Genomic DNA, 26,283 nt, shown 5'->3' on the forward strand with positions numbered 1-26,283 from the left:
ACCAGCAGCAGAAAATCAGTCCCCATGATCCATTTCCTGTGTGGTCTTCAGTCAAATCAAAGTATATTCCTGCCTGCTCTGGACCCACCCTGTGGGAAGCTCTTCAGTCCTGACAAGGACTCCAACACAGTTTCTGAGTCACTCTAGAAAAGAAATAGTCCAATAAGTAAAAACATGGCGGCCACCCAATCACTCAGCAATACTGCTTGCCCAACAATGAAAAGGATAGAGTGCCTGCCCTCATGGAGCTGAGTGTGGGGACCCATCGCAGACAAATAAGCAATCTTATTCCAGAGGGCACAGTGCCAAAGTACGGGACACAGCAAAGGCATTTAAACTTGACTCGGCCATTAGGACTGGGGCAGGGCCATCTGAGAGACTGGCTCTCTATAGCAGCAAGCTCTGAGCTGGAGAATAAATGCCAGTTCACCAGGCAATAGGGAGTCAATGTGGATGGGAGGCAATGGGGAGTGGTGGGGCCCTGGGTGGAGAAGTGAGGATGACCGCCAAGTGAGGGATCCCTACACACCTGGTATGATGACAGGAGGAAGCTTGCTGCCATGCAGATTTGAAGTGCTATGCGGTGGGACAAAACCTCCCAGGGGTGGCACCTGGTGAAGCTGCTGGTACAATCCAAGGCTGCATTACGGAGAACCTTCTAAATCATGTGAGGGAGTTTGGCATTTATGGTGCAGCCTTGGAGAGCCACTGAAAGGTCGTACACTAAGGAATGGCATGGACAGCTTTACAACCTGGACAAAGAAGCCAGTATGATAACGGGGTGCGGGCAGTGTGCTGAGGAGTGAGAGGAAGGGAGCTTGGGAGCCAGACCAGACATTCATCCTTGGGACCCAAGGCCTTCCTCTGGATGCATTTCTGATCCTGGGTCCAGAATTAACCGGGCTGCCAGGCCTCCACTGGGCCGCCCCGCCGACTGGACTCCAGCAGCTTGCAGAACCTATCCCAGAACCGCGCCCTGCCCTGCTCCCTCCTGCCTCCGCCAGTTGGCACGGGCATCACTCCTGCCTGCTCCGGGCACTCCACTCCACCTGTCCAGAAAGATGCCCGCTCCCCACCGTCACTGGGTCAGGCCCCAGGCTGCAGCCCCCTGAAAAGCTGAAAAGCATGTCTGGAGTCCAGGCCCTTCGAAATCTGTTTTATTCCACAGCGTCTGATCTCTGACTCCTGACACTACAGCTGCAGCTATAGCTGGTTTAAGAAGATCAGATGGGGAAAGAGCCACAAGAAAGGTGCCCCGAGGGATATTCCCCTTTCACCTTGCCCTCTGAGGGCTCTAGCTTAGTAGCTTTGGTCTTGAACACATTATCTAGCTTCTCTGTCTTTCATTTCACATCTGTACCTGGGTCTAATAACAAGACCTACTTCATAAAGTTATTGTGAAGACCCAGTGACTGGACACACATCAAGTTCTTTAAAAAGTGCCTGACACACAGAACAGTGAGTCTTTGTGGTAATTAAGGGCAGCCCCCTCCTATGAGGTGAGGCAGAAAGCAGAGGAGGGACGGGGTCAGAGAGTCAGAAAGGGAAAATTAGTGGAATTTCCCCCAAATAAACAAAATCCCAAAATGTCTCCAGAACTGAGCAAAAATTCTTTTCATTTAATTTATCTTTTTGACAGAGTGAGAGAAAGAGTGAGAGAGCCCAAGCAGGGAGAGTGGCAGGCAGAGGGAGAGGGAGAAGCGGGGCTCGATCCCAGGACCCTCGGATCATGACCTGAGCTGAAGGCAGATGTTTAATCAACTGAGCCACCCAGGTGCCTCAGAACCAGCAAAACTTAAGAGAAAATGCTTCCATACACAGGGCAGCTGCTCCATTGGGCCCTTACTATCAGCTTCTGAATTTTCCTGAATTTCTACGGTTCCTTCACTCTGGACAGTTGGGGGCAGAGGAAAAAAAGCATGGCCCTTTGGATTCAGACCAAATTGAGTCTGAACTTCTTCCAGGTCCTGGCTCTGTGACTTTGGGAGCCTCACTTAAAGCTCGTAGACTTCAGGATGCTCATCTGTGAAATGGGCACAAACCTGCCAAGCTGGTAGGGCAGGGATGAGGACAAAGGAGGGGGCCACTCCCTGACCCGGTGCATGATGTGTGCGGCTCCAGGTGCCAGTTTCCTCTCTCTCACACTCGCACTTACCAGCACACTTCAGAGAAGTATCCTGCAAGCAAGAGGAAGACAGGGTGCTCCGTGGGGTGGGCCCCCCTCCCACCTGCACAGGCCGAGTAGAGTTCCCAGGAGGCGACATTGGACAGGGAGGGCACTGAGGATGCCTCCCCTCTCCTCTAAGGTCCTGGGCTCATTCCTGGGAGCATCTGGGGCATCGGGGGCGCTCTCCAGGACTGTGCGGGTCAGAAGGCCTGACAAGGAGAAAGGCAGGCCTCCTTCGTGTTCCACGTCCTGCTGCCCCCACGCTGGGCTGTCAGCCCAGGAGTCATTAGCAGGTGGCAGGGCCGAGCGCGGGGCCATCAGTCAGAGGAGAATGTCTGCGGCAGTTCCTGAGATGCAATGGTGCCCCGAGGAGCCGTTGGCAGTAATGATGATGGGTATTTAAGCAAATGAACTGTTAATGGCCAGACAGAGGTGAGCTGCCTCCCAGACCAGCTGGAGCCCAGAGCTGGCAAAGGAGGGCAAGGCAGGACCGAGAAGAGTGCGGGCAAAGAGACTTCATTTCCTTCTCCGACCCGGTTCCCCGGGGAGCAGGCCTCCCTTTCTCGGCCGCCCCTGGCCCAGATGTCACTGCACTTGCCCCAGTTCCTGCCAGGACACTCCCGGCCACGCTGCCGGGGCACCCCAGCCCTCCCCTCACCCCCCAGCCCCAGCTCCAACCTTCCTGCCACGCAGGGGCAAGCAATCTCGGAGGCAGCCCACGTCAGCCAATGTCAAAGGGCAGCTTCAGGCTCGGTGGATCCTCAGGGCCTTGCACCGAATGAGTCGGGCTACGTGAAAATACTAGTATCCGCAACCACATCACCCACTGATGAGATTCTGGGGAGGACACCTGTGCACCCAGGGCCGAACACGCATCAGATATTGTTCTTAACCCTTAATTAACATTGTTTCGCTCTGTACTCGCGCAATTCTGGAAATCGAGACTGGCACGCCCATCTCATAGAGGGGGAAGCTGAGGCCCAGGGAGATGAACTGACTTGCCCAGAGCTTAGGGAGCTGCAGAGTTGGTACGAAACGCTGTGCAAGATCAGGAAAGAGAGGCGGGTTTAGTAATTCCAACTTTTCATCACTCCAGGCACAAGGTAGGGGGAGAGGAAAGGATACCCGGATGCAGCCTGAGAAGACAAGGTATTGGGTGAGAATGGGAGGTGGAACCAAGCTCAAAGCTTTGTACGCCTCAGGTCCATGGAGTCTGATGGGTCGAGGTAAGCTGCTGCAGCACCCTGCAGGGCTGCCTCTATTCTTGCCTCTATTCTCTGTCTTTCCACTCTCCCTTTGCCCATGCCCAGTGCCCCATCCAAACCCACGGTGGTGAAAGAATGTGTTCAAAAGTCAAATCAAAACTAAACAAGCAAACATCAGCTCTGCCCGTAGACAGAGACTGCCACATCTTTACCTTGGGCAAATTACTTCACTACTCTGAACCTGTTTCCTCATATGTTAACAGGCAAAACCAGACTGGATCAGACCAGACCAAACCAAACCAAACACCTTGGGAATCAATGTGGTAAAGGAAGCAGATCACCTCCGATTTTCCTGGCTCTGACTTTCGCCAGCACGGTGGATTTGGTAAGGTATTTAAACTCTGTGACCCTCTGTTTTTTCATCTGCAAAACTGGAATAATTATTCCTACCCAGAAGGATCATTTCAAAGATCAGAGGCGGTGTAAATAAGACACCTGGAACATAAATGGTCCATAAAAATAGTAACTAATTCATCTTTCTCTCCATTAGGTGTATACGGTGCCTGACCCGATGCCTCGGTCCCCTGGTGAGAAGGTCTTGTTCTCTGCTTCTTTTCTTCTTCTCTCATCCTTAAGGAGTTTCCCTTGCACCTTCTCCAGGAAGGCTTCTGCCGTCCCCTATGGCACTCTATCTCCTCCGAACTCAAGAGTTTCTTCTAGTCAATTAGTGATCAACTATAGATCATCTTGTATTATTTCCTGTGTTGGTTAATCACAGGCCTTTAACCGGGTCTGTGGGTTTGGACCTTAACTTTCCTTCTTTGAGCCTGTTTCCCCATGGGCAGATGGAAGCTTGGACAGAAGCCTGGTCTTCTGTCTCCAAACCACAGGATCTCCCAGGACCCCGAGCCCAGCTCATACCCTCCCACCTCCCAGCTTTTGTTCACAGGATCCCCTCTTCCTCAAATCCCCACCTCCACATCCCAGGACCCATATTTAATGCCAGTTCTCCATACAGTTTCCTTCATCCCCTCCAGGCAGAGATGATTTCCCCTGTAAAATTCCAGAATCCTCTGTTTTAGGCAATACCCCACATAGGTCTACTTGGATGATACGCAGAACTGTCACCCTTCCTATGGGATCACAGGAGTGTAGGAGATCTCCATGTCTCCTACAGCACCAACACCCTAAGTCTTGCTCACTAAGTGCCCCCTGGATCTTAGGGTCCTATTCTGGGTACCTCGGAGGAAGCCAAAGATGTACTATGCAACCCTTAAAAAGGAGCCTAAACAGAAGTCATCGCTTCTGTTAAAAGGGCGACAAATCCAGACATGGCGATCCCTATGTATCGCTTTCACATGGACAGGAACCTGCACCCCACCTTTCTTTGTTCCCCGATGTCCTTCCTCTTGCAAGATTATCTTCCCTTCATCCCGTTTCCTTGGACACCTGTGCTGGGAGCTGTAGTCCAGAGCCAATTCCCGGACTCCAGGAGCTGTATTTTTCTTCTGCTGTAACTGGCATCTGTTCAGGCGGATGAGTGAATATTTATTAGATCTCAGCAGGCTGCAGTCACTTTAATTGTTTTCTAGTGAAATGTGCCCATTGCTGAAACCAGACCTTGCTGGCCATTTATCAGGTCAGCTAAGTGAAAGGGGAGCTGCACAGAGATGGGAGTTTGGGCAGGTCCAGGAAATTTTGGCCACAGAAAGAAGTCACACCAAAGAAAAATGAGTCCCTGGATGGTCATTTGAAACTGATGGATTAAGAGATAAGCACCGGAGTTGTGATCTCGACACACAGAATCACTGGACCAACCATCCTCATAATTAGATGCAAGTGGCAAGCATTTAGCGTATTTTTTTTTAACTTTTAAAAGTGCTTGAAGCAAAAGCCATTGGAAATGATAACTGCCATTCTTTAAAAAAGGTTGGGGAGAAAAGCAATATTTATTAAGTACCTAATACATATTAAGCCCTTAACATAAATTGGTCATTTCCAACTTGATTTTTTTTTTTTACAGGGAACCATTTTTTTTTCCTACACAGTTAATCCCCCCAAATCTCAACATCCAAAAGAGATAGAAGAGTTGCCGCTATTGTGGCAGCTTGGGTGACAGAGCTGAAGACCATCTCTTCCATTGGTCTCTTCCTACCCAAACCCCCGCCAAATTAGCCCTTGAAGTCTCTTTCAAAAGTATCAATTACCTCAATCTTGAGTGATTCCTCGATGGTGGCCTTATTTTCCTGTCTTACAGATCACTTAAGTGAGACCTAAAGAGGTATGGTCACATGGCTGGGGAATGAAGACGAGTCAGGCTCACAACCCTGCACCCCTGATTCCAGCAAGCCCAGTACTCCTTCCGCACCGTTTGGGTGCTGCCTGGTTGGAGGATGAGAGACTGTGATCACAGGGCCCAGGGGGAGGCTGTCCTCCAAGGTCTCACACTGAGAAGCACGAGACATTGGAGAGGACCAAGCAATAGGTCTTTGGCGTGATGATGAGGGGGAGAGGAGAGGAGAGGCAGCTTCTGTCCAGTTGATACTCCTCACCTCAGACTCTGCATTTCAGTGTGCCTCCCCTCAGGTGCGAATGTGCCCCTCCAGCTCACGGCCCCCCTCTTTGCCTGACTGTCCCTCTGCCATCAGCACTGCCCGTCTCCAGGTGACACAAGTCAACCACCTGTTAGGAACCTGTCCTCACCGTCAGAGAGGGCAGCTCCAGACATAGAGCTTTGGCAAGGAGAAGCTAATGTAGCCCCTGGTGGACAGTCACCAGTGGTGAAGACGATTCAGTGTCCCTAAATGGCAACATGTTTGCGGACATGTTGAGGGCGGTAAGACGGAGGTCCGGATGGAACTGCCCAGCAGCCGAGCCAGTGGGGGTTGGCAGGGTCAGGTGGATATCTGGCCCCTGCTAGTCCTCAATGGTATACACGCTCACCTCACTTACCAGGTGGCCCTGACTTCCATACCAATGAAATCTGTGGGAGCAAGACGCAGGAATCACCCAGCTCCCCAGCACAGAACCAGCAGCTCAGCCCACTCTTTGTCATCTTGCCAACCTTCCCACTTCCCTTCTATTCCAGGGCTTCTGGCACATTCATAGGACCTTTCAGAAAGAAGAAAAAATGATGGGGCACTGAGTGGCTCCGTTGGTTAAGCATCTGCCTTTGGCTCAGGTCATAATCCCAGGGTCCTGGGATGGAGCCCTGCATCGGGCTCCCTGCTCAGTGGGGAACCCGCTTCTCCTTCTGCTCCTCATCTCACTTATGCTCTCTCGCTCTCAAAGAAATCTTTTTTTTTTTTTAAAGAGGATAAATGAGAAAATTCATTCAATACCAATATAGATGTGTTCTACAGGATTTATGCCGGGAGGCATAGTAGGTTGAACATCCTCAACTCCTTCTTTGACAACTTCTAGCCTGAGGTGGTCATAGGACACAATCCTAGGTGTGATAAGTGGGAGCCCATTGTGAGATTCCTCTGAAAGCTTTCCATTTCCTGACAGAGACGCTCCTCCTTCTCCTTACCATTTCCTGCTGGATTATACATGTGGTGGAAGGAGTTGCAGCAGCCACTCTGCCACCATGAAGGAAAGGAGAAGAGAACTGCATAGACACCATCCCACAAAGAGCCAAAATGCTAACCACCAGTCGCTTGCCTCTAGATAACTCCTTATGTGAGAAAATTTTGTCTGTGTTTAAGCCACCAGAGCTGAGTATTTCCGTCACTCTAAGCCGAAACCATTCCTGACATAGCGCATGTCATGTATGATCCTCAAAACTACCCTAGAAGGTAGGTATCATTATCCCTCTTCTATACACGAGAAAACTAAAGTCACTCATTCTGAAAGCAGTAGAATCAAGATTTAAATTTAAGTCTCTCATGTCATGCTCACAAATGTAGAGTGAACAAGAAGTTAAGATATTATAGCTATTAGATATCATGTATAATATCTATATTATGTATATCTTCTTATATATATGCTTATATATAATACATACTTTCATATATATATGCATTTATGTATATTTAATTCTACACACACACACACACACTCTCTTTCATCCTATGCCTAATTTTCTTTGAGCTCATGGTGATAATCCCTTTATCCTGGGCCTGTGATGATTTATCTCATAGGTTAACATTACTCTTGGCCCACTGGATACAAGTAAAAATTATCCTGGAGAAAATACAGATGATATGAAAGTGCCATGCTTTCTAGATATTGAGAAAAAAAAAAAGAGAGCCTAAGTGTGGGAGGCAGCATGGACAGCTGAGAGAGCAGGGAATTTGGAGTGGAAAGATACAAGTCATGGTCCAGCTCCACCTGACACTAATGTGTGGATGCTTCCACAAGGCACTTCTCCCTACAACTGGTTTTCTGACCTATAAAATGGAATGAGTGTAGTGTGTGTGTGTGTGTGTGTGTGTGTGTGTGTGTGTGTAGGGTGTGTGTGTATATATGTGAGTGTGGAAAGGGAGAGGTATCATGTGATATTTAAAATGATTTTATTTTATTTTTTAAAAAGATTTTATTTATTTATTCATGAGAGACACACACAGAGAGAGAGAGAGGCAGAGACACAGGCAGAGGGAGAAGCAGGCTCCATGCAGGGAGCCTGAAGTGGGACTCGATCCCGGGACCCCAGGATCACGCCCTGGGCTGACGGCAGGCGCTAAACCACTGAGCCACCCAGGCGTCCCTAAAATGATTTTAATGTTGAAAATGGTATACCAGGACTTTAATGTGTATATATATATATATATATATATATACACACACACACACACATATATATACACACACAAGCATACACACACTTAATTTTATATCTATATAGTAGTATACACATATATATGTACATACATATACAATAGCATATGTATATATAAATATATGGGGATATATTAAGGGAATATATGGCCATTGACAGTAACTCCACCTTGACCAGAATTACAGATTCTTTGATGAAGAGGTTAGGTTGCACCCAGCTCTTGGGGTGGAAGATGGGGATGCACATCCATGGGGAGAGACGCCAAACAGCAGAGGGCCGGCTTCCTATGAGTCTCTTCTCAGAACTGCCAGGGTCCACCTCTGGCTGCCACACTGAGGCCTCTAGGAACTGACACAGAGACTTGAGTTGGTTCCTAGCTAGTATACAGAGCCTGCTCTCAGAAGCCAGATCTTCATGACCCCACCCTGCCAGGACCTAGCAGAGGAAGTACTAGTGTGGAGCACCTCTGTTGTTTTCTTAGAGGCTGTGTCTTTTGAATCTTTTTTTTTTTTTTGTATAATGTGATCTGATGCCCATGCTCCAAGATTTAGAGAAACACAGCAGTGATTTTAGTCATCAGCAGGTCAGGGTACCCATCCTCTCCTAACATAATCTGGGGGGTGGAATGAGCTTCCAGCCTGATCCAGCCTGCATGGACAACCTGTTTCCTCCCCAGACCTCATTTACAGCCTCCTGTACCACTGACAAGAACAAGTCTCTCACAGAAGCTGCTTGATCTTGGATTACCCTTTTCTGAGATCAAAATGTTTGCTGGGATTACCCAGGATAGATTGAGATTAACATGTGGTGTTTCAGTGGATAGCCTCAGGCTCTTGGCTTCCCTTCCTCACTTGAGCTGCCAAAACAAATTCCCACCCACACATGTCCTGGGTCTGTCTGGCTTGCTTAAAGTGAAAACATAGAGGCAGAGGAGCTGTTCCGTAGCAGATTTTCTCCATATTCACGAAGGGCCCCCCAAGAGGTTCTTTCCTTTCTGTGCTCACCAAAGGCTAAGAGCCAAATGGTCATCAACTTCCTCTGTTTGAGACCCTTCTAGGATCTGCACGGTCTCTCACCTAGGCAGCCAGCCCATTCATTCAGCCTGCCTTCCACAGATACGCATTAAGCCAATGTATTACTTGACTTAAGCACTAGCTATGCTACACACAGTGCTGGGCCCTGGGGACCCAAGAGTGAAAGGGACAATACCACCCCTTCCACTGGCTTATATTGTACCATTTATAGAGTAGCAGTCCCACTTCCTTCCTCGGCAAGGCCACTGCTTTGTCTACAAAGAAAGAATCAGGGAGAAAAGCACTACTTACTGAACGCGTGAGGGCATCTCACATTTCAACTTATTTAACATGTGGTAAAGTTCTACGTGGTGGACTCTGGCTATAAGGCCATTTCACCTGTGGCCAGATTGCTCAGTAAACATGCGTGAAACTGGAATATTTGTTAATATCATCACAGCTGTGAGAGAGAGAGATGATTTGCCCAGTCTTCAGTTAAGATGAGGTGTGGGAAAAAAAAAAAAAAAGATGAGGTGTGGAAACTTCCCTGTGTTATTAGCACCACTGCCACTACTCTCATTACCGTTAGCACCATTGCTACGGTACTACCATGACCACTACTTATTACTACCAGCACCATGATTACTTCCCCACTCCTATTACTACTTTTACATCACTATTAGCAGCTCAAAATTATTGGGCTCGGAATGCCAAGCCCTGTGTTAAGATTTTAAATGCATTAATTCCTTTAGACAGCACAAGAACCCTATCATTTAGAGATTGTCTCCCATTTGTCAATGATCTAGATAATTAAGTGACAGCTACATAGCTGGAAGTGACAAAATCCAGACCCAGGCAGTCTGACCTCAAAGTCCCTGCCCTTAAATATCTTCTACTTCCTCTCTAGATCTCTCCTGGCACCCAAAGCTGTATGTTTCCAAAGCCAAGCTCCTCATCATGGGATTTGTAACCACTCTGGCACTCAGGGGGCAGGCCCATGAGACATGCAGGTGCTTGGAGCTGAGCCTGAGCCTGGTGTGGCTTCAGGGATCATCCTACACCTTGTGCCAAGAACATTCCAGAACAAGGATGAGCTGAGCATGAAGGTTAGGCTGAGGAAATGACGAGGAGGGTGAAGACCCATGAGAGAGAGAGCAGAAACCCACTGTGAGCCTCAGATCTCTGAACTCAAGGGGTGGCCCACCCTCCCCCTGCCAGCAGCAGCATCTGAGCTGAAGCACTACTCCCGCCACATACAGGACAAGCTAGCAAGTCCTCTACCTCTCAGGTCAGCAGGGATTGACAACAGAAATCTGGACCAGATCCCTGCTATATATATACCTCCATCCTCTTCTTCAGGTCACACCTCGCACCAAATGTTCATCCTAGGGTGTCCGGCCCTGAACAATATGCCTTTAATGGGGCCTCGCTGAGTCATTTCACTTCTCAAGCCCTTAACCCACTCATTCCCTATCAAAACATGGCCCGGGACAGGGTGAGAGCAATGACTCAGGGCGGGTCTGGAACGCCCATTCCCTTTGCTCCACTTGCAAGACTTCTGCACATCCTCCATCATCCATCTAAATGGTCCTGCCCTGTGAAACCTTTCCCCACTTGGGACCCCAGCACTTTGTATGTCTTTCCTTTAGGGCAACAATCAAGCTCTCTGGCTACCTTGTAGGACTTCCTCTGCTTCTGGACCAGGCTTGTGGAGACCAGCAGTTCATATTGTTCATCTCTGCATCCCCCACAGTTGGACCAGCACGGGCCTCAGAGGAGGGGCTCAGTCAGTGCACAAGGAGAAAGGGAAGGAAGGAGGGAAAGAAAAGTCAAGAGGGAGGGAAGGAAGGGAGGAGGGAAGGAAAGGAGAGAGGTTCAGATATTCAGGACGTCACACTTCTGACCTTTCCAGAGCCCGCCCTGAATCAAGCAAACATCAGCGTCCAACAGAACCCAGAGGAATCTGGTCTTGACCTTGTATTCACCCCCCAGAGACTAATGAGCCGAAGGAAGCCCATCTCTCAGGACTTCTCACCAAGCAGGGAGCTGAAGACAGTCACCGGAACAAAAAAAGAAAGGAGGCAACTGGTGCAGAGAAAGGATGCGGAATTTTAAGCTCCCGGATTTATATTCCAATCCTGGCAGGTTTTTGTTTTTGTTTTTGTTTTTTAAGACTTTATTTATTATTTATTTATTGATGAGAGACAGAAAGAGAGAGAGAGAGGCAGAGACACAGGCAGAGGGAGAAGAAGCAGGTTCCACGCAGGGAGCCCACGTGGGCCTCGATCCCGGATCTCCAGGGTCACGCCCTGGGCCAGAGGCGGGCGCTCAACCGCTGAGCCCCCCAGGTGCCCCGGATCCTGGCAGTCTTTACTTGGGATGTGCCCCTGTGACCTCCCTGCACCTGAGCAGGTGCTCCCCTCTCCCACTCGCGTGCGAGCGTCCACGCGGACTCGCCCTCCCGGGCTTGCTCGGCACCGGCCGCCCCCGGCAGGTGCTCCGCGGCGCCCCCGAGCCCGGGGAGGCAGGCAGGGCTTGGGGGGACCCAGCCGCGGGGGGCGCCAGCCTCACGTGGGGCGGGAGGGCCGCTCGGGCAGCTCCTCCCCAGCTCCGCGGAGGCCTGGCCACCGAGTAAAATGCCGGAAAAAAAATGCCGGCTAATTTCAGACGCTCCACGTTGGTGGGCCAACAGCCCAGGGAGAATGAGCAATTATGATTTCCATCTAAGCAACATATGCTGTTTGCTGGCCTCTTTCGAACAGCTGTAGGTTAGATGCTGTTAAGATTAGTCTCCTTCTCTCCTCCATATTTCAGAATTCAAATTAAACTAAAATAACAGCACCTGCTGAACAAAAACCCCATTGGAAATGTGTCCTCGTACACAATTACTGCAGGGAGGCTGGTCACCATTGTTACCCGCCTATTCTTCCTGAATGGGAACGGCAGCGAAGTTCCCCAGGCAGCTGCAGCCATTCAATTGTATAACTGGAGCTGGCCCCGCGCCAACCCTCAAGAACTCAAGTGGCACCAAAAGATACTATATTGATTTGCAATCGAACATAATAGGCCATCAGCTTAATTATTACTGAAGTGACAAGGTTCTGGGTATTTCATATTTATATTTCAGGGCCTGTGAAGGATGAATGTAAATCTTTTAAATGCACGGATTTGCATATCTTCAGAAGGGTTGAGTGCTCTTATTACATTCATAGCCTTTGAAAGACCAAAAGGACTGGCTATTGAACTCAGGTTGCCAGATCCCACCGGCATTTGCTTGGATGAAGAGACAAAAGGCATAAAATGGAAATTGCTTTTAGTCCAAAAAAAAAAAGGCCAAAAAAAAAAAAAAAAGCCCACTTACTCAACTGCATCAAGCTCAGACCTCTTTGGGGACTTGGAAGGGAGACTGGTTATATAGGTCTTATTGGGACAGAGGCATTCGGACATTGAGAAATGAAACCAGTAACTCTTTGGATCCATAAGGCCCCTACTGCTCTTGGTTTCCAGGCTGTTCCTGGCTCCTACAGATCAGGAGACCAGTGGAGTGCTGAGATGTAGGTGAGGAAGGGGTAGGAAGACACAGAGGTTCACTCTCCAAGTGTCTAGCCACATTGGCACCATCCAAGACCAAAGAGGAGAAGAGAGATGGTCTCCTCAGCCTCCCATCATCATCATCAACCCTCCCTTCCATGTTTTAATGGGAAGAAATTCTAGAGTCGTTGCAAATTCCTCCCTATCCCTCCCTCTCTCGATCCAATGTCATTGCATCTTCTTCTTCCTAAGGCCCTCTTGATTTTTGCTCTCTGTCCCCTTGCAGTCCTACTAACTCTGCCTTCTCATGTCTCAAGAGAAAGCCTGGACCATGAGGTTGTCCTATTGCCTCATGATGCCACCATCTTACTGAATCCCACTTGGTCTGTTCTCCATCTGGCCGTCAGGGGGCCCTTCGGAGCAGGCTGGTAGCATGTGATGCTGCTCCTGCCTACAGCCCTCACCGGTACCCACAGGGTCCAGTTCCCCTCCTCACGGCCAACCATTCCCTAGGCACATCCTTTCACCCTCTACACATGCAGTTTCAGTTCTCTGTGCCTGGATGCATCTTGTCCTTGTCAGTGGAGGTAAGAGACAAGAATCATCTTCCAAGATTCATTTGAAATCATCCTACCATACTCTGGGCCCCCTCATCAGCAAACTTACTTCATTTAGCTCATCTCCGTGCTATAAAACTGATCACATTATGCTTTCTTACCTGTTTACATGCCTACTGCCTCCACTCAGAGGACCCCATGGTCAGAAAATGTGCCTATAAATCTCTTCATCTCCAGGACATAGGTCAGGACCTGGAATACAGGAAGTGCTCAGCAACTGTAGGGAGTTTTCATTCCTAGGGAGCATCAGACATGCACTCAACATCTCTTATATGTGACCCTTGTTCCAGGCCCTAATCCAACATTAACCCTTGCCATAGGGGAACTCCAGCCTAAGACCAGGATAGTGCTATCAATACAGCTGTCTGTTCATGCTGATGACCAGAGGAATGGGTTAGGTATCAAGTAAGTGTTCCTAAAACACAGCGAAACAGGAGATTTGTGGCCCAGAGTGTTCATGAGAAAACTGGAACTAAATCTGAAATCCTGTCATTTAGTCAGTGGCAGGGCTATTTGAATTCACCTACTATGATCTCCACATTTTATTGATGAGCACATCAAGAAACAAAAAGCTGAGGTTTACAAGTTTAGAAGAGTAGTAGGAATTCTGACTCCTAAACCCCTGTTCCTTTCCATTACACATTATGAGTAGGACTTGATTATCCAGATGATGGCTATAGTCACCCTCACCATCCTCAAAATGTCAGTGTCACCACCATTGCTGTAACCCCCACTCCCAATGCCACCACCATCGTCTACCCTGGAGAGGACTCTTGGTTGAGGACAAAGTTGAAAGACAAGGCATTCTGTTCTTTCCACCATCTTGGCTGCTTTTATTCCTGCCTCTTCACTCCTCCATATTCCTGAACCATCTAGATGCCATCCTGCACTGTCTAGATGTCCTTTCACATCCTGGGCTCTGGCATGGCTAAGGGTGATACCCTCCCCACCCGAGAAAGCGTTTTCATTCTCTTGAACTGAGAAGTTGTTTCCAAGGAGCTTGAAAACTTGATCAAAGATGATCCACAAAAAAAAAAAAAGTCAGAAGAGGGAGAGTATTACAAATTTGGGAAACGGAATTCTCTCTACAAAGGTAATGGGACATAGGAGTTAAGATCTAATAATTCTTGAAGGCACGGAGGCTTCAAAGAGAGGTGACCATATTATCTGATCAGGAAACCTTGAGATGTTCTCCAGGACAGAGCAGAGTTTCTCTTGACTTTTGAGGTCCTGCCTCATAGTTTGGACCCCCCCCCATTGTTTTTTCCAACCTTTGCCTTTTGGGGGAATCCCATTTAGACTCACTTCCTTGGCCTATGTCCTTTGAGAAGCGCCTCGCCCCTCCATCAGAATCACCCAGGAGAGAATTCCCAGGCTGGCAAAGACTCAGTCCCTAGAGTCTCAGTAGCAGCACCCCATGATGGCCACCCCCGCTGGCTGAGCACAAAGGCAGGCGTTATCCCTTGAGGAGCAGAGGAGCTGCGGAGGACACCTGCTCAGGCAATTCTGCGATAAAAGGAAAAAAGGAAGTGAGGATGGAAATTGGACAATTGTTACTAAGTAGCTGAGGACGCAGCTGAGTGGAGTTTTCCCTAATAAGGATGATAGAAGCCAGCTTTAAAGACAGATGAAGATTTTCCAGAGTTTTTCTAGAATTTCACTGAGAAAAAAGGGAGAGGAAGGTAAAGTCAGGAAAAAACATCCCTTCCTTGTGAAGAGGAAGGGGTGGGATGAGGTTTTTTCTTACAGACTTCAGAAGTGTTTCACATGGGTCAGTGTTTATTCCCTCTCCTCCTAGTAAAGGCATAGTCTTTGTGAGCACCCGCAAGGGAGGCAGTGAGCCCTAGAGACTTAGTGAGGGTTCCCTAAGAATGGACTATGAAGGGAAAGACTCACTTCCTTCTTTCACTGCTTCAGAGGCTGATAGATTATGGAAATAGAGGAGAGCAAGTATATCTGGATCACAACAAAACATCTGACAAAGTCTTTCTATCTTAGAAAAGATGGAAATGAGGTGGATTCAACACTGGTTCATACCTACAAGTCATTGAGTGCTTACCATATGCCAGGTACCATATTGGGATTTCCATACATTGTGCTGTTGAATCACTTCATTGCCCTTTTACAGGTGAGGAATGTGGGGCTCAGAGAGGTTTGGTAAACACAAGACAGCATGTGCCACCCTATTCTACAATGTCATCTCCAGGCTAGAATGGTGGCCTACCCTCACATACGGTGCACATCCACTTGTGCATGGAGAAACACCAAGAGAAACACTCCTAGTCACAGTTACACACTGTTCCAACTGCCTCACACTCTCATGGGCATGCATCTGTGCACACGTACCCTATAAATACAAAGAGGCTTCTACACTATGACCTTCTATTGATATACTTGCCTATTCTTAACTCCTGTCTCCACCTAACAGAACCCTTCTCATTCTGCTGCTAAAGTTGGGGCAGTTAATTATCTCATATCTCAGAAAACGGTGTTGATCATCTGGGATAGCACTTGGCAGAAGTCCAGTGGGCTAAACAGTGTCCCAAGGGTATGGCTGTGGTGGATGCAGGGAAGGAAGGCTCTGTCTCCACCAGCTCTGCTGCCCAGAAAAGCACTCAAGGCCAGTCCCTTCCCCAGGCTGCTGTCATGGGGTGCTGGGGAAGAGAGGCGGGAAGAGCCTGAGGGATCTGGAGGCCAGGTCTGCCTTTCAGATGCCCAGCCTGGTCCTGCATCAGCAGTGGGACCTCAGCAGTCCCCCTACTTCTCCAAACCCCAGCACACCTTCTGATAAGATGAGGATAGAGATCCATTTTGCACACCATTGCTCCAATGATCAGAAAGCCCTGAGCACAGAGCTGGTACCAAGTGCCTGTGCCTGACCAAGAGGCAGCTCCAGCCAGTGCTCCCATGCTGCCACCTTCTGATGCCAAAGCCATCTTCATGGTAAGCCACACTGCACCCTGTCAACAGCCCCCAGGGAAAAGGAGTGGCAGAGAGTCGGGGGGGGGGGTTGAGACCCTCAGCTGCTCCTGGAGAAGCAGGGCTGACAAGGCGAGGATTGTTTTTCTCCCCTGGTGTGAAGCATGTTGACTTGCTGTTGATAGATGGTGGTATGATATTAATTAAAATGCAAGCAGGTGTGAGGGTGCCTCTGAGAACTGCACTCTCAGGGGGCGGGGGGGGGGGTTGAAGGGAAGGCATCAGGTCTCTTTTGTAGCCATAGCGGGAAGAGTGTCCTCTTACCTCTTCCTTCCCCTTCTGAGACCAGGTGCGACTTAGGTCACTGGAAGGAGCAGGTTACAGGAGCATGGGGCTCCAGGTGGAAGCACAGCCACATCCTCCCATCCTGATGCGTGGGGGGCAGGAAGGGGCACAGCCTCCCACCAACTTTCCTTTTTGCCAAAAGACCTCTGGAGCAACTGCTGGAGGGAACACTTGCCTTCTCTGCTCTCTGCTACCTCTGGCTCCAGTAGGCAGGGCTGGGGTGCAAAGGGCTTCATGAGAGGGAAGAGTCTGACGATCTAGGGCAGAGTCCATGGGGGAGAGCTGAGGTGCAGGTGCCACAAACCGCAGCACAGGGTCTAGGTCCAGAGATGCGGGGCTCGATTGCAAAGATGGGAGCCCATGCAAGCGATCAGAGCCAGGGCAGAGCAGGAACAAGAGAACAAAAGCTGAGTGCAGAGTGGTCGCTGCACAGAGCCATGGGACATGCCCACCTAGCTCAGCTGCATGGTCGCTCAGTGACCCCCTCCATGGGTCCCTCCTGCCTTGGCCAAGTAGGACTGCAGGAGGACACAGAGGAGTTTCTCTTTGATTTTCAATTCCTCCTTCTTGCTTCTTCCTGTAAGAATGAGAAATGGCTCCTAGGACTCCTATTCTGAGGTGCTAATGTTGGAAATGGTAGAAATTATTGAGGATCTTAGAGGTCAGGTGACATGATTGAAATGATAGAATTGAGATCCCAATACTTACCTCATTTCTGCAAGCTAGAGCCCTGAGCCACTCTATTTCCTTACATTTTATTTGGATTGGAGCCAATGAGACTTCCCAAGAATATGTCTCCCATGGCCCTAGTCTGTCAAGCACTCAAAAAAAAGAGGAAGCTACCTTTGGAAGGAGAGATGAGCAGATAAAGGGGCAAGCTGGAGGCTCAGTATTTGTTAGTAACTGAGATTAGAACTCTAGCCACAGAGTTTAATCTTCAACTTTCCGGGGAACTGTTGACTTGTCTGTAGAAAGGAATGAATGAGATTAGGAAATTTCAATCCTGTCTGCCCACCTGCCTTCCCAATTTTTCTCTCCCTCCTCTAGCTCCTGGGAGAATAAGAGAATCTGCATTTTCGGTTCTTAAATATATGTAATCATTTCTCTACCATCTGACCTGTAAATAACAACTTTAATTAGGATTGTTGGGGTACATTCCCCAGGGATGGCAATGAATTATAACATAAATTGAATGAAGCTCTCCTATAAGCCTAAGAACTAGAACTGTTAACAAAGAGGATTATTTTGGAAGTGTTGAAGAAAAGACAAGATGCAGCCCTGAAGAAATCTCTGTAGATTCAAAAGTCCCCTCTTGCGTGCCCCATCTCACGTAGCAAGGCAACAAACTTCTTCATCTCAAGGGAAAGAAGTTCCCAGTCATACATCAGGGTGCCGTATCTGTGAACTATAACCAAGAATGTCATCCCAAATTATGTTTCCAGAAAGAAACGATCCATGCAAACAAGCAGAATGATGTTTCCAAATAGGATTTTAGCTTTGATCTTTGGTTGGGAGGCCCTGCTATCTCTTTTGTTCATTTCCACCTCCCAGATCAGATGTTATCACTGTATTCTAACTAACTAATAGAATAAAACTGGACAAAACAAGGGAAAGCCTATAATCTCATGAACTTAAATGCTCTAAAAACAGAAAGTTTTCGTTTGTATTGTTGTTGTTTTTATAGCTCCTTTGGTAGCAAAAGCTAACCTGGTCTGGGACAAGCTCGTCATCTTTATTTCTCCCTTTTAGAGTTAGCATTCATACCTTTGTACGTGTTTAACCATGACGTACGGCCTCAGAGCCTGCGGGAAGTAATATATAACACATTGGTATATGTCCTTTATTAACTTTCTAAAATGATTTTTTAAAAATATTTTTAAAGACTTTATTTATTTATTTATTTATTCATGAGAGACACACAGAGAGAGGCAGAGACGCAGGCAGAGGGAGAAGCAGGCTCCATGCAGGGAGCCCGACATGGGACTTGATCCCAGGATCGCGGGATCACAACCTGAGCCAAAGGCAGACGCTCAACTGCTGAGCCACCCAGGTGCCCCTAAAACGATTTTTTAAATGGGATTCTGAATATATTGGTCCTAAAGATTTGAGAAGGATTACGGATTTGGACTATGTTATCTTCAGAGGCTGATAAACAGTATTGGTGAGTTTCTGAGCAACAGTGAACAACAAAACAAAGTATCACTTTCACTAAAGAACATCAGACCCATATGGCTTTTTGGAGATTGCAAAAGGCTTTCACTCTTGTGTTTTTAGACAATTCAATTAATAAGAAAATCAGTAGCCATCCATTTCAGATGACAAGATATTCTCTCTTTCCAGAATTACATGAGAAGTGAACTGCCCTATGCATATGCTAATTAAAATTTTGTAGTTGCTGTTGGAACCAATAAAAATATGAATATCAGTAATGAAATTGGAGACATGTTATTGCTTTGAGTTGTCTTGAGAAACTAACAGGAGAGCTGAAAATCTGCATTCATCCTTGGCACAAACTTTTAGAGAAAGAATCAAAGGACAGACATGGCCAGCTTCTAAGCCATAAAGGAGAGAAGAGCTCAGGTAAATACACCACATGGGTCAGGCCTGTGCAAGAACAGTCAGGTGCAGGCCTCATCTAGAGTGGTTTTCTGCAAGACCGGAGGCATGATCTGAGCCCACTTAGTTCTCCCAACCCAGCCCCATTACAGTTTTCCTCTCAGCTGTAATACAGTGCTCCAGGATTTTGTGCATTTACTCCTTCCCCATGACCTCCCAAGAGAGTGCCACATTCTTCCCAGGTATCTGTCACTACTCTAAAAACTAGTAAGAGACAGAAATATCATAGGCATATACAAAGATTAACTGGTTCACCGAAAAGGGGATCATTCTTACAAATCAGAACTAATATTCCCCTTTGAAATAAATACATTCTATCAATCAGAAGGAACTTAAAAATATCTATAATTGAGGTGCCTGGGTGACTCAGTTGGTTAAGCATCTGACTCTTGATTTTGGCTCAGGTTATGATCTCATGGTTGTGAGATGAAGTTCCACTTCAGGCTCTGTGCTGGACATGGGCAGCCTGCTTGAGATCCTCTCTCTCTCTCTCTCTCTCTCTCTCCATCTGTCCCACCCCCCCTCCCACCCCTCACCCACAATCATGCACACCTACATGAATGGTCCACTCTCCCTCTCTCTTAAAAAATAAAATAAATAAAATAAAATAAAATAAAATAAAAATATCTATAGTCCATGCTCTTATTGAGATTTAAGAGGATAATCAATCTATCCAAAAAGGATTATCTGAGATCAGAAAAGAGTTCCTAGGTGAAAAATATAGCTTTTGAACATAACAACTGCAACAATAACAACAAAACCCAGCAAATCAGTGGATACTTGTTAAATACTGCAGAAAATTAAACAGTCATTGAATAGACAAATTATCCCAGAATCCAAAAGAAGTTAAAACAGATGGAAATATTAAGAAAAAGATGATGGAAACAAATGATAGAAACAAACATTGCTATAGACTAAATGTCTGTGTCCCTCTAAAATTCATGTTGAAACCTAATCCCCAATGTGATAGTATTAGGAGGTGAGGACTTTGGGAAGTAATCAGGTCAGGAGGGCAGAACTCTCAGAAATGGGATCAGTGCCCTAGTGAAAGATCCTGAGAGCTTCCTTGTCCATCTGCCATGTTAAGATACAGTGACAAGATGGTCATCTGTGAACTAGGAAGTAAGTTCTCAATAGCTATTAAATCTGCCAGTGCTGTGATCTTGGAATTTCCAGCCTCCAGAACTGTAAGAAATAATTGTCTGTTGTTCATAAGGCACCTGGCCTATGGCATTTTGTTATAGCAGCTCAACCAGACTAAGACATTATTTATAAAAGAATTCCAAAAGTGAAATGAAGCTGGTGGAAGAGCAAAAAAATAATAGAAGATTTTCCTCTCTCCTTAGGAGAGATCTAATCTGTAGAACCAAATCCCTGATTGAGCATCCAGGTAGAGCCAATAAAAGGAGATAGGTGCTAAGATATATGCTGATAACATGTTTGAATTTCAAGGATGAGAAAAAGAAATAACACCTGGGGATAAAAAAAAAAGGCAGCTTGAACATAGGTGTTCAGTTTTACTTCTTGAAATCTCACTACAGCAAGAGCCAAATAATGTTTAAGGACAAAAACTGAAAATGGCAAAGAAAAAAATAGGAATAGCAACAGAATTTGGGAAGATGAGAAATAGTTGGATGCAGGTTTCTGACACAGCTGAATGAGGAAGACAGGATCCTCATCAGCCAGCAGGGACAGTCAAGAAGGACACCATTTCCAGCATGGTTAACATCACTCTAAATTCACAGGAACCACTAGCCCCCAGTTACTTCTGGGACCTGAGTATGGATGGTGTTAAGAAGAGATTTAAACAGGACTAGTTAAATTCTGCTGAGAATTCAAATAACAGTGAAAAAACACTATTTAGAGTTATGGAATACATTTTAAAAATTAGCTAAAAAAAAGTTGGGAGTGCCTTTGTGGAACAGAAAATGGGAGAGGGACGGAGGTTATATCAATTTGTAGTGTTTTAGGTTATAGGTGTTGATTTATATGCCAGGCCTTGTGGAAGACACTAGAGAGCCAGTCCTATCCTCATGACTAGTAAAGTTTATGGATGTCTGGGGTAGGGGAGAGTCAATAGATAATTCTCCTATGCTTCACTATAATAGAGAAATAAAAATTCAATATGCTTTCAGGAAAAAAGAACAGGTAATCATTATTAGAATAGGACAGAGTGGGGTAGTTTCCTAATCAACAGAAAATTTAAAAAGAAATATAATAATATATAAAAATTACAAAGCTGTCTACCTACTGTTTATAGGTAATGTTCTAAAACTAAGTTGATCTAGAAAGGGTCTCAGGGTAGAGATATACTAAGGAAATGCAAAGTCAGAAATGTCTATTGTACTACATTGGAACTCAAAGTTAAAATTCTTGTAACACACAGAGAAAAAAGGAAGTAGAATATTACTTAATACTGATTAGATTATACAATCTAAAATAAAGTCATAATTACTAATTTAACCTACTAAATCGCATAGGAGTAAAATCTTTTTAAAAGCTGTTAGGATTATAAAGAAAAATTGATGAAAGTATAATTGTATTGAGAGGTTCAAAGATACAGCTCATGTTTACAAGGCACAAGTAACTTGACAAGTGGATGAAGTAAAAAAAATTAATAAGTTGCATTAACTGATCTAAACGGAAAATTGCATATACTACGAACAGAAGACACATCATTTCCCAAAGTTTATGGCATTTTCACAAAAAATGCTTAAATCCTAGTCCACTAATAAATTCTCAAACAAATTTTCTACATTTGAAACTGTACACCTTAAATCCTAACAGTGCAATGCAATAAAACTAGACATTGACAGCTTTTTTTAAAAAAGATTTTATTTATTTAACATGAGAGACACATAGAGAGAGAGAGGCAGAGAAAGATGCAGGCTCCATGCAGGGAGCTCGACATGGGACTCAATCCCAGGTCTCCAGGATCACACTCTGGGCTGAAGGCAGACGCTAAACCACTGAGCCATCTGGGCTGCCCATATATTGACAGATCTTGTCAGAAACCATGCAAGCAGAAAGAGAGTGGAGTGGAATATTTAAAATATTGAAAGAACCCCCTTCCCCCCATCAATCCAAGTTTCTATAGCCAGCAAAATAATCCTTCAAAAGAGAAGGAGGGATAAAGACTTTCTCAGATTAACAAAATTGAGGGAATTCACTGCCAGTGACCTATCCTGCAAGAAACATTAATAGCTCTTCAGAGAAAGGGAAAACAATATAGACCAGAAACTTGGATCTATATAAGAAAAAGAAGAGCACCAGAGAAGAAATAAATGAAGGTAAAATTAAATCTTTTCATTTTCTTACTCTAATCTAAAAGATAAAGGTCTGTTTAAAATAATAATAGTGTAACTGTTTGGGATAATTACAGAATGAGAATAAGTGGAATGAATGAGAGTAATGTCTTCAGGGGCAGGGAGGAATTGAGGAATATGCAGTTAAAAGTTACGTGTAGTGGGCAGCCTGGGTGGCTCAGCAGTTTAGCACCGCCTTCAGCCCTGGGCATGATCCTGGAGTCCCGGAATCCAGTCCCGTGTCGGGCTCCCTGCGTGGAACCTGCTTCTCCCTCTGCCTGTGTCTCTGCTGCTCTCTCTCTCTCTGTGTCTCTCATTAATAAATAAATAAAATCTTAAAAAAAAAGTTACCTGTACTGCATGTAAAGTGGTATGAGAAACCATAAAATAATTTAAATATAATTGATACACTAACAGGACATACAATTAAATTGTATAAAGTGCTCAAATAAGACAAATGAAGGCAGGGGTGCCTAGGTGGCTTAGTCAGTTGAGTTTTCAACTCTTGATTTTGGCTCAGATCATGATCTCCAGGTCCTAGAATCAGGCTCCGTGTTCAGCAGGGAGTCTGCTTCTCTCTCTCCCTCTCCTTCTGTCCCTGCTCATGCTCTCTTTCTCTCTCATAAATAAATAAATAAATAAATAAATAAATAAATAAATAAATAAATATTAAAAAAAAAGACAAGTGAAGGCAGAAAAATAGAGGGGAGAAGAAACAAAGAACAGGTATAATGAACAGAACCCATTACAAACATAGGAGACCTTAATCCAACTATATCAACAACACTTCAAATGTGAATGGTCATGAATTAAAAGACAGAGATTGTTAGAGTAAATTTAAAAACAGGACGTAGGGGCACCTGGGTGGCTCAGTGGTTGAGCTTCTGCCTTTAGTTCAGGTTTTGATCCCAGGATCCTGGGATTGAGTCCTGCATTGGGCTCCCCATAGGGAGCCTGCTTCTCCCTCTGCCTATGTCTCTGCCTCTCTCTCGGTGTCTCTCACAAATAAATAAATAAAATCTTTTTAAAAATAAAAATCAATAAAAAATAAAAACAGGACCTAACCGTTCATGGTTTGTAAGAAACTCACTTTAAATGTAAACACTCAGGTAGGCTGAAATTAAAGGGATGAAGAAAGGTATATCATGCTAACAAGTGATCAAAACAAATGTACCTCCATTAATTAGAGGCAAAGCAGGGATCCCTGGGTGGCGCAGCGGTTTGGTGCCTGCCTTTGGCGCAGGGCGTGATCCTGAAGACCCAGAATCGAATCCCACATCGGGCTCCCGGTACATGGAGCCTGCTTCTCCCTCTGCCTGTGTCTCTGCCTCTCTCTCTCTCTCTCTCTGTGACTATCAAAAATAAATAAAAATTAAAAAAAAAGAGGCAAAGCAGATTTCAGAACCAGGAAAATTATCAGAGATAAGAAGAAGCATTACATAATTAGAGAGAAGTCAACTCTTCAAACAGATACAACAATCCATAACATGTATGCACCAAACAACAGAACATCAAAATGATGGTCTGATCATTTTGCAAACAAATGATGGAACAGCAAAAAGAAATACACTGATCTACTGTTATAGTTGGAAACTTCAACACTCACCTTCTGGGAATTGCTAGATCAAGCAGTCAGAAAATCAGTAAGGAAAAACTCAACCTAAAAGTGAATCAACTTGATAAGAGTTGATGCTTAGAGATTATTCCATTCAGCAACAAACATGTTCTTCTCAAGCTCATCTATAGCATTCACCAAGGTAGGCCACATTTACATGTTCTCAGATTACAGTAGGATTAACCTAAAAATCAATGGCAGATTGATAGCTGGAAAACTCCCAGAAGTTTAGGGATCAAAAGCTTACTTCTGAATAATATATGGGAGTCAAAGAAGAGGTCTCAAGAGAAATGTAAAAAATATTCTGAACTAAATAAAAAAGAAAATTCAACTTAACAAAATGTGTGCTATGTAATGATACCAGCGCTTGGAGGGTGATTTGTTGCATTAAATCCATATGTTAGAGAATGAGAAATATCTAAAATCAATTTTCTAAGCTTCCATTTTAGGAAACAAGATAAAAAGAGCAATTTAGGCCTAAAGCAAGGAGAAGAGGAAAGTAACAACTGGAGGAGAGTGCAATAAAACTGAAAATAGCAAAACGATAGAGAAAAATCAACAAACGCAAAGATCAATAAAACTGAAAAACCTCCAGCTGGAAGTTGAAAAAAAGAAAGAGTGAGAAGACACAATTACTAATATCAGAAGTGAAAGAGAATTTATCACTACTGATCCCATGGACAATAAAAAGATAATAAAGGAATACGATGAACAATTCTATGCCCACAAAATTGATAACTTACGTGAAATGGAAAATGCAAACTCCATTTTTCAAAAACTCACAAAGAGAAATAGGTCACCTGAATAAACCTACATCTACCAAGAAATTGAATGAATAAGTAATAAATGTCCCAAAGTGAAGGCACCAAACCCAGATTGTTTCACAGGTAAATCTTGCTAATCATTTAAGGAAGAAATGATACGAATTCTTCATAATCTCTTTGAGAGAGTAGAAGCAGACAGAAAACTTTGGAACTCATTCTGTGAGGCCAGCATTATCTTAATCCTAAAACCAGTCAAGGACCTTATAAGAAAGAAAACAATAGACCATTATCTCTCATAAACATAGATGCAGAACTCAACACAGTATTAGCAGGTCAAATCCAACAGTGTATACAAAGACTTGCTTGCCATGACTAAGTGGGATTTACTTCGCGTCCCAGGCTGAGGATCGATTTGACAATCAGTCAGCATAATACACCACATCAACAGGCTAAAAAAGAAAATCATACAATCCTAGGAACTGATACAGAAAAATAATTCAGCAAATTCTAGTTCCTAGTCATAATTAAACAAACAGCCACTCAGCAAACTAGACTAAAAGAGAAGGAAATTCTTCAAGTTGATAAGAAACTTCCTGTGACATCATGACAAAACTTACAGATGGCATCATACTTAGTGGTGAGGAACCGACAGGTTTTCCCCTAAGAGCAGGAACAAGACAAGATTATCTCCTGAACACAAATATTTATATTAGTTTCATTCATAATCACCAAAAACTGGAAGTAACCAAGATGTCCTTCAATCAGTAAATGGATAAACAAGCTGTGGTACATACATATAATAGAATATAATTCAGCAATAAAAGGAAAGGAGCTTTCAGTCCATGAAAAGACACAAATGAAATCTGAAGTTATATTGATAAGCAAAGGAAGCCAGTCTGAAAAGACTACGTACTGTATTACTCCAGCTCTGTGAATGGAGGAAACAAAAACTATAGCATTGGTTAAAAGAACAGTGTTTGCCAGGGAGAGGGGCAAAGAGATAAGATTGGATGGGAGAAGCACAGGATATATTTTATGGTCGTGAAAATATTGTGCATGATACTGTAAATGTGCATATCTGAAACTATCCATTTGTCAAAACCATAGAACCTTACAGCACAAGGAGTGAATCTTAATGTATGCAAACTAAAAAATCACTTAGAGGGTTGGGGAATCCCAGGACCAAGGCACGATGTGATAGAACAATTTGTTTTACAAATCTATGAAACAAGCTCAGTGAAGGCAATGGGAAGGAAACTTTGGAAACAGAGTGAAGTCTGTAAGACTAAAGGCAAAAGAAACTGCACACAGCATTGTATTCTAGTCATTAAAATTCTTTACCATGGTGTATGGGTTAACAATTCTGGTACTATTATACATACATAGTAGAGGTTAATAATCAAGTA

The sequence above is a fragment of the Nyctereutes procyonoides genome, unplaced genomic scaffold, assembly GCF_905146905.1.
Source record: "Nyctereutes procyonoides isolate TBG_1078 unplaced genomic scaffold, NYPRO_anot_genome, whole genome shotgun sequence".
Lineage (NCBI taxonomy): Eukaryota > Metazoa > Chordata > Mammalia > Carnivora > Canidae > Nyctereutes > Nyctereutes procyonoides.